The sequence below is a fragment of the Gekko japonicus genome, unplaced genomic scaffold, assembly GCF_001447785.1.
Source record: "Gekko japonicus isolate JY-2015 unplaced genomic scaffold, Gekko_japonicus_V1.1 scaffold71, whole genome shotgun sequence".
In the NCBI taxonomy this organism is placed as follows: Eukaryota; Metazoa; Chordata; class Lepidosauria; order Squamata; family Gekkonidae; genus Gekko; species Gekko japonicus.
In genome coordinates, this window is record NW_015164667.1 from 1,989,960 (window position 1) to 2,000,787 (window position 10,828).

The following is a 10,828-nucleotide window of genomic DNA, read 5'->3' on the forward strand; positions in this document are numbered from 1 at the left end:
AAACTGGGGGGGCGGCGAGCTGGGGTTGGTAGTGGAGGGGGTGGTGGAGAAGCCTGTGTAGAGCTAAGCAAGGGAATCAGGGAGGGAAGGAGGAAAAAAAGGGAAAACATTACTTAACCTTCCTAAACCCACTGCATAATTAAGCAGTGGTAACAAGACACAGGACAGTTCCATGTTCTGTGATGAATGGGCATCACCACAAGGCATCTATACATTTAGTGACTACAAATCCTACACCACAATTACAACTTAAAATAAACTTGAACACAGTATGCAACATTTTGTTGCGGGTTTCCACTTGTGCTTATCTAATTCCCTTTTGAAGCCGTCCCCCAAGTCTGAAGTAGAATGGATACATGGCTTTGATTTTACAGACCGGGGTGGTGGTGGCCTGACAGGAGAGTACCCTGGCTGTATCCATTTCTTTATGTATTCTTACAATGACTGACTGACACACACACACAACTTTCTGTGTCAAAGTGCATTTTTCATCTTTCCTTGTTGTGGTCTATTGTTTCCTTCCCCAAAGTAAGGAAGGCTTACTTTGTTTAAAAAAAACCAAAAAAAACCCAAAAACCACCACCTCATGCCCTGTCACTGAAATATTTGACAATAAATTTGTAGTCCAATGGCACCTTTAAGACCAACAAAGGTTTATTCAAGGTATGAGCTTCAATGTGCATGTACACTTTTTCAAATACAATGGAATGGAAGGTAAAGTTCAAATTTACAGATGGGGCAGAACAGCAAATTAACATGTAACATGATGAAGATGTTTAAAGATATGTGATGACCAAACTAAATAACAATCTAAGGTTGTAAGGTCAACAGTAGTAAAGCAATAAATATGTCAAAATAAGACTGAGAATCTCCATTCACTCCTCTCAGGCATGGAGGTCACTTAACAGCATGTGTTTTTTCTTTCTTTTTTGAGGTGGGTGCAGTGTATGTCAGCCAAATATTCCAATATTCCTTGTATTACATTCAGTATTCTAATAACCTATTTTGAAAAAGAAATACACTAAAATACAGAAGATGTATAGTCCCTCTATGTGAGAATACATATGTGAGGACTGAATGAGTTAGCATACGTAATGAGATAAGAAACCAATATCCCTGTTGAGTCCTGGGGAAAATTTTGTTCCCACTGTTGTAATAACTTGTAATCCACCAATTTCCCTTTCCAATCTGTTCCTGAAGTTCCTTTGTAATAAAATAGCTACTTTGTGGTCACCCATTGAATGTCCTGGAAGGTTGAAGTATTCTCCTACAGGTTTCTCAATCATGTGATATCTGATGTCAGATTTGTGTCCATTTATCCTCTGGCGTAGGGTTTGTCCTGTTTGTCCTTTGTAGAGAACCTAAGGGCATTGTTGACATTTAAAGGCATATACAGTGTTAAAAGATGAGCAAGTGAATGCACCTCTGATGGTGTAGTTGATGTTGCTAGGTCCAGTGATTGCGTTGTCTGGGTGTATGCGGCACCAAATTGGCATCTGGGTTTATTGCAAGCTCTGGTCCTAATGTCCATGTTCAAATTAGATGTTTCATTGGTGTGGGTGAGGTGTTGTTTGAGGCGGGGGCTGTCTGTGCACAAGAAAAGCTTTGCCTCCCAGTACTTGTGAAAGAGAACTGTCATTATTCAGGAGAGGTTATAAGTCATTGATGATGTGTTGAACTGTTTTGAGCTGAGAGTTGTATGTCACCACTAGTGGATTTCTATTATTGTCTCTTTTGGGCCTTTCTTGTAACAGGTTTTCTCTGGGTATCATTCTGGATTTTGTTAATCTGTTTCCTGACTTCATCAGGTGGATACTTTAGTTCCAAAAAGATTTGTTGTATATCCTTCAGGTGAGAATCTCTGTCTGTAGGATTGGAGCAGATGCAGCTGCAGTGTAGAACCTGGCTGTATACAATGAATCATTTGGTATGTTTAGGATGGTAGCTGGAGGAATGTAGGTATGTTTGTCGATCAGTAGGTTTCCAATATATGGTGGTGTCTATGCATCCATTGTGTACTTTTACAGTAGTGTCCAGAAAATGTATTTCTTGCATGGATTGGTTTATTGTCAGGTTGATGGTAGGGTGAAAGTCTTTGACTGCCTGGTGGAATGTGTCCAGGGTGGGAGTCTAGGAAGCATTGCTTCAAGTCAGCCATAAAGACGTTAGCATATTGTAGGGTCATGTGGGTGTCCATGGCTGTACCACTGATCTGGAGGAACAGGTTGTCACCAAATCTGAAGTGGTTGTGGGTGAAAACAAAATCTTTGAAAATAGTTCAATTTTTTTAAAAAAATGAGACACGTGTGTGCGCGCGCGTGTGTGACTGCATGCAATCATCCAATTACTGTGAGACAGTGTCTTCATGCGTGGCTTCCACTTTAGAGGTACCATAACTACAACTACCGTGTTCCCCCGAAAATAAGACACTGTCTTATATTTATTTTTTCTCAAGAAGACACACTAGGGCTTATACCACAAATGCATAGAAATCCTGCTGGGGCTTATTTTTGGGGTAGGACTTATTTTCGGGGAAACAGGGTATTATTTAAGGAGTTCCTGGTGGAACTAAGAGCTCACTCGCTCACTTAGAAGGTAGGGTTCCTTTGAAAATGCCTGTCATGAGCAATGACGATGGCACTGAGTCCCCACCCAAGTTGGCATCGCAGCCAGAGGCACCAGCATTGCCAGAACCAGAAGCTGGCCCCTCTGACTCCTCACAAGTTGATAGCTTGCCAATGCCTGAGCCTGTAAACCCCGCACCTGGTCCTGCAGCAGCCGAGGAGGCACAGGTGCAATCAGGGAGCCTGCCTGAATCATCTCCGCGGGTGGTTCAGCTAAGAGAGCAGCTCCGCAAAGGCTTAGCCACCTGCCGTCATGATGCACGCTGGCAGGGAAGGTGAGTGCCGAGTCCTGAGTATTTATTTATTTATTTATTTATTTATTTATTTATTGGGATTTTTTACCCCGCTCTCCCCGCAAAGTGGGCTTAGGGCGGCTTACAAGGGGCAAAGCCCATATAAATCAAGGTAAAAGCAATAAAAACATTAACAACAATTAATCACAACAACAATAGTTGAAAGGAAGATGGTCCCCGGATATATGCCAAGATGGTAAACAGACCGTTCTACGGAGATGATGTTGTCCTATAGCTGATCCCAACCAGGTAAATCCGGTGGTATCAGTCACGCAGAAATTGTGGCAGATCTTCCCGGGCCATCCTTAACCCCGATGTTATCCACCTCATTGGTGGCGGTGGTAGTGGCGGCCCCTATGTGATAGCCTGGCGGAAGAGCTCCATCTTGCAGGCCCTGCAGAGCTGCATAAGGTCCTGCAGGGCCCTGATCTCCTCCGGGAGCTCGTTCCACCAGGTAGGGGCCGCCACCAAAAAGGACCTGGCCCTAGTCGCGGCGAGCCTTGCCTCCCGGGGGCCTGGAACCACCAGGCGATGTTGTAGCAGGAGCACCACCACTGCCACAGGAAGCCTGGCCGGAGGCCCATATAACTTCCACTCAGGATTGGGCTCTTGTGGCAGCAACGATTCATCTCCATGCATACCTTGCATCCACCTTTGGGTCCTGTCCTTGGACCCCCACTCTGGCTTGGATTCCTGGCTTCCTGACCCCTGCTTTGGACAACCCGTCTTTCGGACTCACAATTTGGATCTCGCTCTAACTCTCCTGGCAACGGCCTCAGACTGGACTTGACTTCTGCCTCTCAGCCCAAGCCCAGCCCATGACAATGTCATCCATCTGAGAGCAGAAGCTGTGGACCTTAAAAATTTCTTCTCTGGGGCTTGTCTCCATTAGTGATTTAAAGCTCTTGATCCCTTGCAAGGATCCATTTGGAAAGGAGATGCCATTGCCTGGGAAATCAAGAGAGTCAAAGTAAAACGAGATATGTGCTGCTGCTGACAATATTAAGTACCAAAACATGAAAAACAATATGGATTTTTTAAAAAAAGAACTATCAAGTTTATTCCAATTTCAGTCAATAGAAAGGTTTAATACACAGCCAACAGAGTACTCTAAAACAATGCGGCAAGAAAATAAGAAAAACGAGCTTAACTATCTAACACTCCTAGAGCTCACATTAGACAGCACAGACCATAAATTCCAAAGTCAAAGGCCAAAGCACAGGCATTGTCTACACTGTGAGCAATTGCACTTCAAGCAGGTCATAGTTTAAGCCTTTAATTCATCAGGATCACAGCTAGTCTCTCTTCTTCAGGGCCTTAACTAAATTATAGTTTTTGGTCCAGCAACATCAGGTGAGGTTGAAATCCAATCAGAAAGCATTCTTAAGAGAAGCCTCTAGAAATATGGATTTTTTTCAAGGGGTGTTTTTCATAATGTGTAAGCTTCTCCATCATAGGAAAGATTTTCATGTATATATTCAGTTGGGGTATTTTAGGATGCACACTCCTAATAAGAAAATGTGAGTTATTTTGCTCAGAGATGCACAAGCCAATTGCTGGAAAATCTCAGCCTGCCACCTCAGAATGAAAATACTGTTTCCCAGGGCTCTAGTCGGGGGGGAGCTCTCAGGTACGGAGCTCCGACTGCAGCACATAGGTAGAAGCAGCTTCAATCCCTCTACCCCGTGTACCATTTTCATGTCCTGAAATGGCCCCAGTGGGAGCACTATTTACACTAGTGAGGAAACTTAAATCTGCTTCGATCCTCATTCCGTTTGGGAATGAGGATGAAGCAGGAGGGTAAGTAGCCGGGCCTTCTGACACACTTCCGGTGATGTCAGGGTGTGTGGCCTTCTGTCACTTCTGGTGATGTCAGGGGGCGTGGCATATGCAAATAAGTTATGCTAATGAGTTATGCTAATGAGCTCCGGCAGCTCTTTTTCTACAACAAGACCCCTGCTGTTTCCCAAAAGTTTTGCAATTGTAGAAACCCCTCCCCAGATCTTGTTCTTCTCTAGTCTTGCCATCTTAAGTAGAAATTAAAACCTTCTTCAGTAACCTCTTCTATCTATTAAAACACTTAATTCTAACCTTCTTCTAATTTATTTATTTAGTTAGACCATATTTACATTAGGTATAATTACAACAATTTCATATACAATTAATTGATTACAAAGATTATGTATACAGTGAAGTATAATAATTCCAGGGCCCATTTCAATTCTCACCAAAGCAGAACTCCAAATTCTTGTAACACTTGCTATATCTTGGGATATATTTACTTCATTTATACACCAGCCTTTCTTTCCAATGACCTAAAATGGCTTTTATCATTCTCCCCTCCTTCATTTTATCCTCACAACCCTGCGAGGGAGGCTAGTATGTGACTGGCCAAGGTCACCCAGCAAGTTCCCATGGCAGAGTGGGGATTCAAATCTAGGTCTCTCAGATCCTAGTCTGATACTCTAACCACTCACCACATGGCTCAAGGTGGCATATATAGCTCCTTCTCATTTTATTTTCCCAACAATCCTCTAAGGTAAGTTGTGCTGGGAGACTGACTGACCAAGGTACCCTAGTGAGCTTAATGGCTGAGTGGAATGTGTATCCAGGCCTCCTGTATCCCAGTCCAATACAGTAACCATACTAGCTCTGGCTATGTACATACAGGGGTCATTTCATAGAAAAAGAGCTAGGGGAACTCATTAGCATAACTCATTAGCATATGCCACACCCCCTGACATCAGAGGCCTGGCGGTGGACCTGCAAGGCCAGCGGGAGTGCGAGGAAGCCCCGCCAAGGCCCTCCCTGGCCCCAGGCAGGCAGGGGTGGGGAGAGGCGGGGAGGAAGCAACTTACCCTCCCTCTTCTCCTGCCTCCTCCTGGCTGAATGAGGGCTGGAAGTGGGGCAGCCGGAAGCAGGGGGCGGGGCTTCATCATGTGCCCCGCCCCCTGCACCTCACCCGGGGGAACTGCATTCCCCCGCGTTCCCCCCCGAAATGACCTCTGTGTACATACATGTCTGTTATGGTTATGCTACAAATACATAATGTCCGAATATACTATTTAGGCTGCCCAGGACAACTTCAGGTCATATTAGTATGTGGAAGACTCAGGTTTGAACCCCACCTGTGCCATGGAAAATTGTTGGGTGAACTTGGGCCATTCACACTCTCTCACAGGATTGTTGTAAGGATAAAATGGAGGACAGGAGAATGATGTAAGCTGCCCTGGGTCCCTATTGGGGAAAAGGCGGATATAAATGAATAAAATAAAATAAATATATAAAATGGAGAAAAGGTGTAAGCACCTTTCTCTCTTGATACTGTGATCCAGATATGAGTGTGGCAGCCATAATGTAATGTGTGAATTTCCTGAGAAGGAATGACTGGCCAAGGTTGTACAGTAAGATGCAGGACACAGTGGAACTCTAAGTCTCAATCTCCCAGATTCTAATCAGATATTTTAACCATTACAGCAAGCTGGCTGACTGTGACGTCAGGGGATTGTAAAAGCAGAAAATGCTGCACATGATGAACCAGCAACTCAGGTACTGGAAAAGTAAAATTAGCCCTTGTAAGGTCAGAAAGGTGGGATATAATTTTATTGCAGAATTCTGCTGTGGAAAAGTCTACATCTCTATATACTATCCAACTCTTCTAGTTCAGCATTTTCTCTGTTGCTTAAAGTTGCTGATGGACAATTCCTAAACATGGCTATTCAGAAATAAATCCCATGTTATTTAGTGGGAGTTACTACTTAAAAAGTGTCCTTAGGGTTGCAGTTAGAGTTCTCAGGAGTCTGGGAGTCAGTCTTATTTGGAAATTTTAAATAGTAGCATACAGAATTTGTATAAATATATATACACAAGCACAAACACGCATACAGTGGGTGACCAATTGATTTCAAAAAACATGAAAACAATTGATGATAATACTAAATAACAAATATTAATATAGCTAAATCAGCAGCAAATAAATTGTCAGAACATATCATGGAATCAAAATCTCCCAGCAGTATAGAAAGGGAGATGATCAGACAACAACCCACCAAAATGCAAGGATGTCAACTATTTCTTACGTAAGCTGCCACTCAAAAGAGCTGCCAATTAATATGTTTAATTAAATCTCCTCTAGCCTTTGTCCTGAAGCTGTACTATAATAGGATGCTACTACTGATATCATCAACCGTTTCAGGGCAGCTATTGAAAGGACGATGAAGCAGTGCTTAATTGTTTTTCCTTTTTTCTTCTTCCTCCCAGCTTCCCAGGGTCTTTTAAAGCTAGTCCAGGTGTGTAAATTGAGTGGGGTTTAATCTTTCCACCCCTTCAAGGTTTTGTATATGGTAAAACATAGATATAAACAGACTGCAGTCCTAATAGCCTGGGGGGGGGGAGCCTCTCTCTTTATTCCCCCTCAAAGGCTAATAGGACCTCAGGAGAGGACACTGTTTCTAATAGGTGAAACTATATAAGGCTGGAAGGATTAAACTCCTCACCTTTCTGCCCAGCGTTGGTCCTAGTTGAGTCCTTGGGCACTTGAAGTTCAGCTCGGAGATTCATGATGTCTGTCTCATCTAGTCTATGACTGGCTGGGGTCACTTAGGGACCCAGGCCTTTATACGTTTCTTTGATGTCATAACCTGCAAACAGAAGAATGTGCTTTTCTGAGCTGGGAATGGTAGAACCTGATGGTAAAGTTTGGGTGGCTATAATGTTATTTGGCCTCCTCAGATATAACTAGAGCTTTCCCCTCTTCTTTTTCATTTGGCGGTACTCACTGGTACTGAGTACTAGCATCTTATGGGGGAGCTCTCCCAAGTCCTGACGGGGAAACTGGTGGAAATCAGTGCAGCCTTATGTGTGAGACCTGGCACTGCACCACAAGAGCCCTGGATATAATATATATGGATCCAAAACCAAAATCAGCAGAGAGATGGGGAAGCAAGTCGTCAGGAGGTGACAAGGTCCCATTATCATAAGGAAGAAGAACCTGGATGTTTTCGAGCAAGGTAGACCAAGATTTAAAAATTAAAATGTGGGTTAGAATAGAAAGCAAAGATCAGTTCCAAAACACAGTTCAGACAGAAAAGGCAAGTGCAAGATGAGCAGCAGAAACCGGAACTGGTGGGACTGAAGAACCATAGACGGTGTTATCCTATCTGCAAGTCTGCTTGCAGCAGCATGAAGCCATGCTTCAGAAAATGTAAGTTTGAGAGAATTAATCATTTTATTGATGAAATCTATTTTTCCTATGCTAGGACTGGTCTCTCCAGGTGTTGCAATTAATTGACTGAAATAATGAAAAACTTGCTTCAGTTAACTGATAAAGACAAAGGATCCTTCCAGAAACTGCAGACCTACCCCAAAAGATTTTTTTTAATGATCAGCTCTTTGTTCCAAAGCTGATTGATCAATAGCTGGAAAAGAAGAGAAGAGATTGGATTTATACCTCACCCTTCACTACCCAAAGGAGTCTCAGAGCGGCTTACAATCCCTTTCCATTCCCCTCTCCATAACAGACACCCTGTGAGGTAAGTGGGGCTGAGAGAGCTATTTCGAGAACTGTCCTTGAGAGAACAGCTCTGAAAGAACTTCTGACTGACCCAAAGTCACACCAGCAGGTACATGTGGAGGAACGGGGAATCAAACCCAGTTCTCTCAGATTAGAGTCTGTGCTCCTAACCACTACACCAAACTGGCTCTCCTATTGCTAGATGAGAAGAAAATGATTCAAAATGGTGAAAAGAACTTATACACCCAAAGCATAAAGGTAAGGCATTGAGCTAATGGAACCCTATATTCACCCACTATCTTTGCAGAAAATGCAAGAGCCATGAATTGCCTAAATTCCTCACCTTCTTTTGTCCAGTAGTGGAAGTTTCTGGAAGGCTCACCAGCTACATTGGCTTGAATCTTTGTAAACCACTTTAATAAATAAGCTTCTTCAGTTCTCCAGCAGTTATCGCATCTATATCTATATGGGACCTTCTGCTGTTCTTTAGCCCATTAGTAAAGGGGCTTCCAGGGGCAGGGAACAAAGCAAATGTAGGCAGAAGCAAGTGAGGAGTACTCTTTGAGCTGAACATGGCAGGCATAGTCAGTGACTGGTCTCAGGAAGGAAAGGGCTGTGACAAAGGAGTGGTAAAGCCCCCCCCCAAAAAAAGAATAAGAAGACAAAACTGATAAAACTAAATACTTTGGTCTCAGTGGAGCTTCCAAATGAAAAACAAACATTTAGCTCACTTTCTGGAAAAACTATTGTTTGAATGTGCCCATGATTAACAGCCTTGGAAAAAGACCTTGAACATTTCTATTTTTGAGCTTACTTACATCTCCAGTTATGCAAGTTCCTCGTTGAAAGCATTACAACAATTTGTCATCTGAAAGTAAAGTTTAAAGGTGCCGTTCTTCACAAAGTGGTTTACATAATGCTGACTTTAAGTAAACTTGATGAGATTAAAAGTTTTTTTTTGTAACAACAAGCTAGAATGTTTAAATCTCAACAAGAATTTGAAAAATATGGAGGGAATGAAGTACTGAATTGGACACTTCAAAATGTAACAATAACCACTATGCAATGTGGACGTCATGTCCCTCTATATAGTCATGATCAGTGCCCAGCAGCAACATACTGGAACATTCTCAACATGATCTGTTTTACAGGGTTACAGAGAAACGGACAATGATGTAACTTGCTTTGGCTCCCCACTGGGGAGAAAGGTGGGAGTATCTCTCCCTTATTATAAAAGAGTAGTGGGTGCCAGAATTCTAAAATTGGCCCCTTTAGTGTTAGGCCGAAAAAACTGCCACTCGGAAGACACTGGCTGGGTTCATTGGCTGCTTTGTGCAGTCCCGGCCAGCGTTCCAAGGTCATTTACATATGGAAGCTGATTGGACTACACTCCATTCCACACCTCAAACTCCCCCCCCCCAAGGCAGTTGGAATTTTCAGTTGGGAGAGGAGAATGATGTCAGCTGCTCCCTAGGCAGAGGCTGTGTGTGTGTGTGTGGGGGGGGGGGTTTGTAAAGACAGACAGGCAGATAAACGTTGGCTGATGGTTGCCAACTCCAGGTTCGAACTCCAGGACATAGGGTTGCCAACTCCAGGTTGGAAACTTCCAGGATATTTTAGGGATGAAGCCTGCTGAGGGTGGGATCTGAGGAGGAGGAGGAAGAGGGGGACCTCAGACAGATACAATGCCATGCTGCCCACACTCCAGACAAGCTGTTGCCAGTTTCCAGGTGACAGCTGGAGAGATCTTAAAGCTTTGGTGCTACTTCAAAGTTCCCCAGGAGCCCAAAACAGAGTAGTGTTTTGGAAAATCTTGAGGAATTGTTTGGTGCATTTACGATGGGGCTCCTGGGGAACTATTGTTGCCAATCTTGGCCCAGCAGCCATCAAACCATTCTCTTCAACCCCCTGCTGTGCAGCTGACTTTCCCCTAGGGTTGCCAATCTCCAGGTGGGACCTGGAGATCTCCCACTGCTACAATTGATCTCCAGATGACAGAGATCAGTTCCCCTAGAGAAAATGACTGCTTTAGGAGGGTAGACCCTATGACATTATACCTGCTGAGTCCTTCCGCCCCCCCCCCGCCCAATGCTGCCCTCTACAGAATCCACCCCCCAAACCTCCAGGTATTTCCCTCCTTAGAGCTGGCAACCCTACATTCCCCTCAGTGCCTGTTGGGAGTGGGTGGTGGGGGAGGGGAAGGGAGTGGGCGACCGGAGGCTTCTGCCTCCTGTCTCCGGTCCTGGAGTGGGGGGGGTGGAAACGGACCCGGCAGCCGGAGGCTTGCACCTCCAGTCGCCGGCCCTGGAGTGAGTGGGGTTGAGTGGGGGGAAACGGACCCTGCGGCCGGATGTCGGCCCTGGAGTGGGTGGGGGTGGGAGGGAAAACGGGCCCTGCGG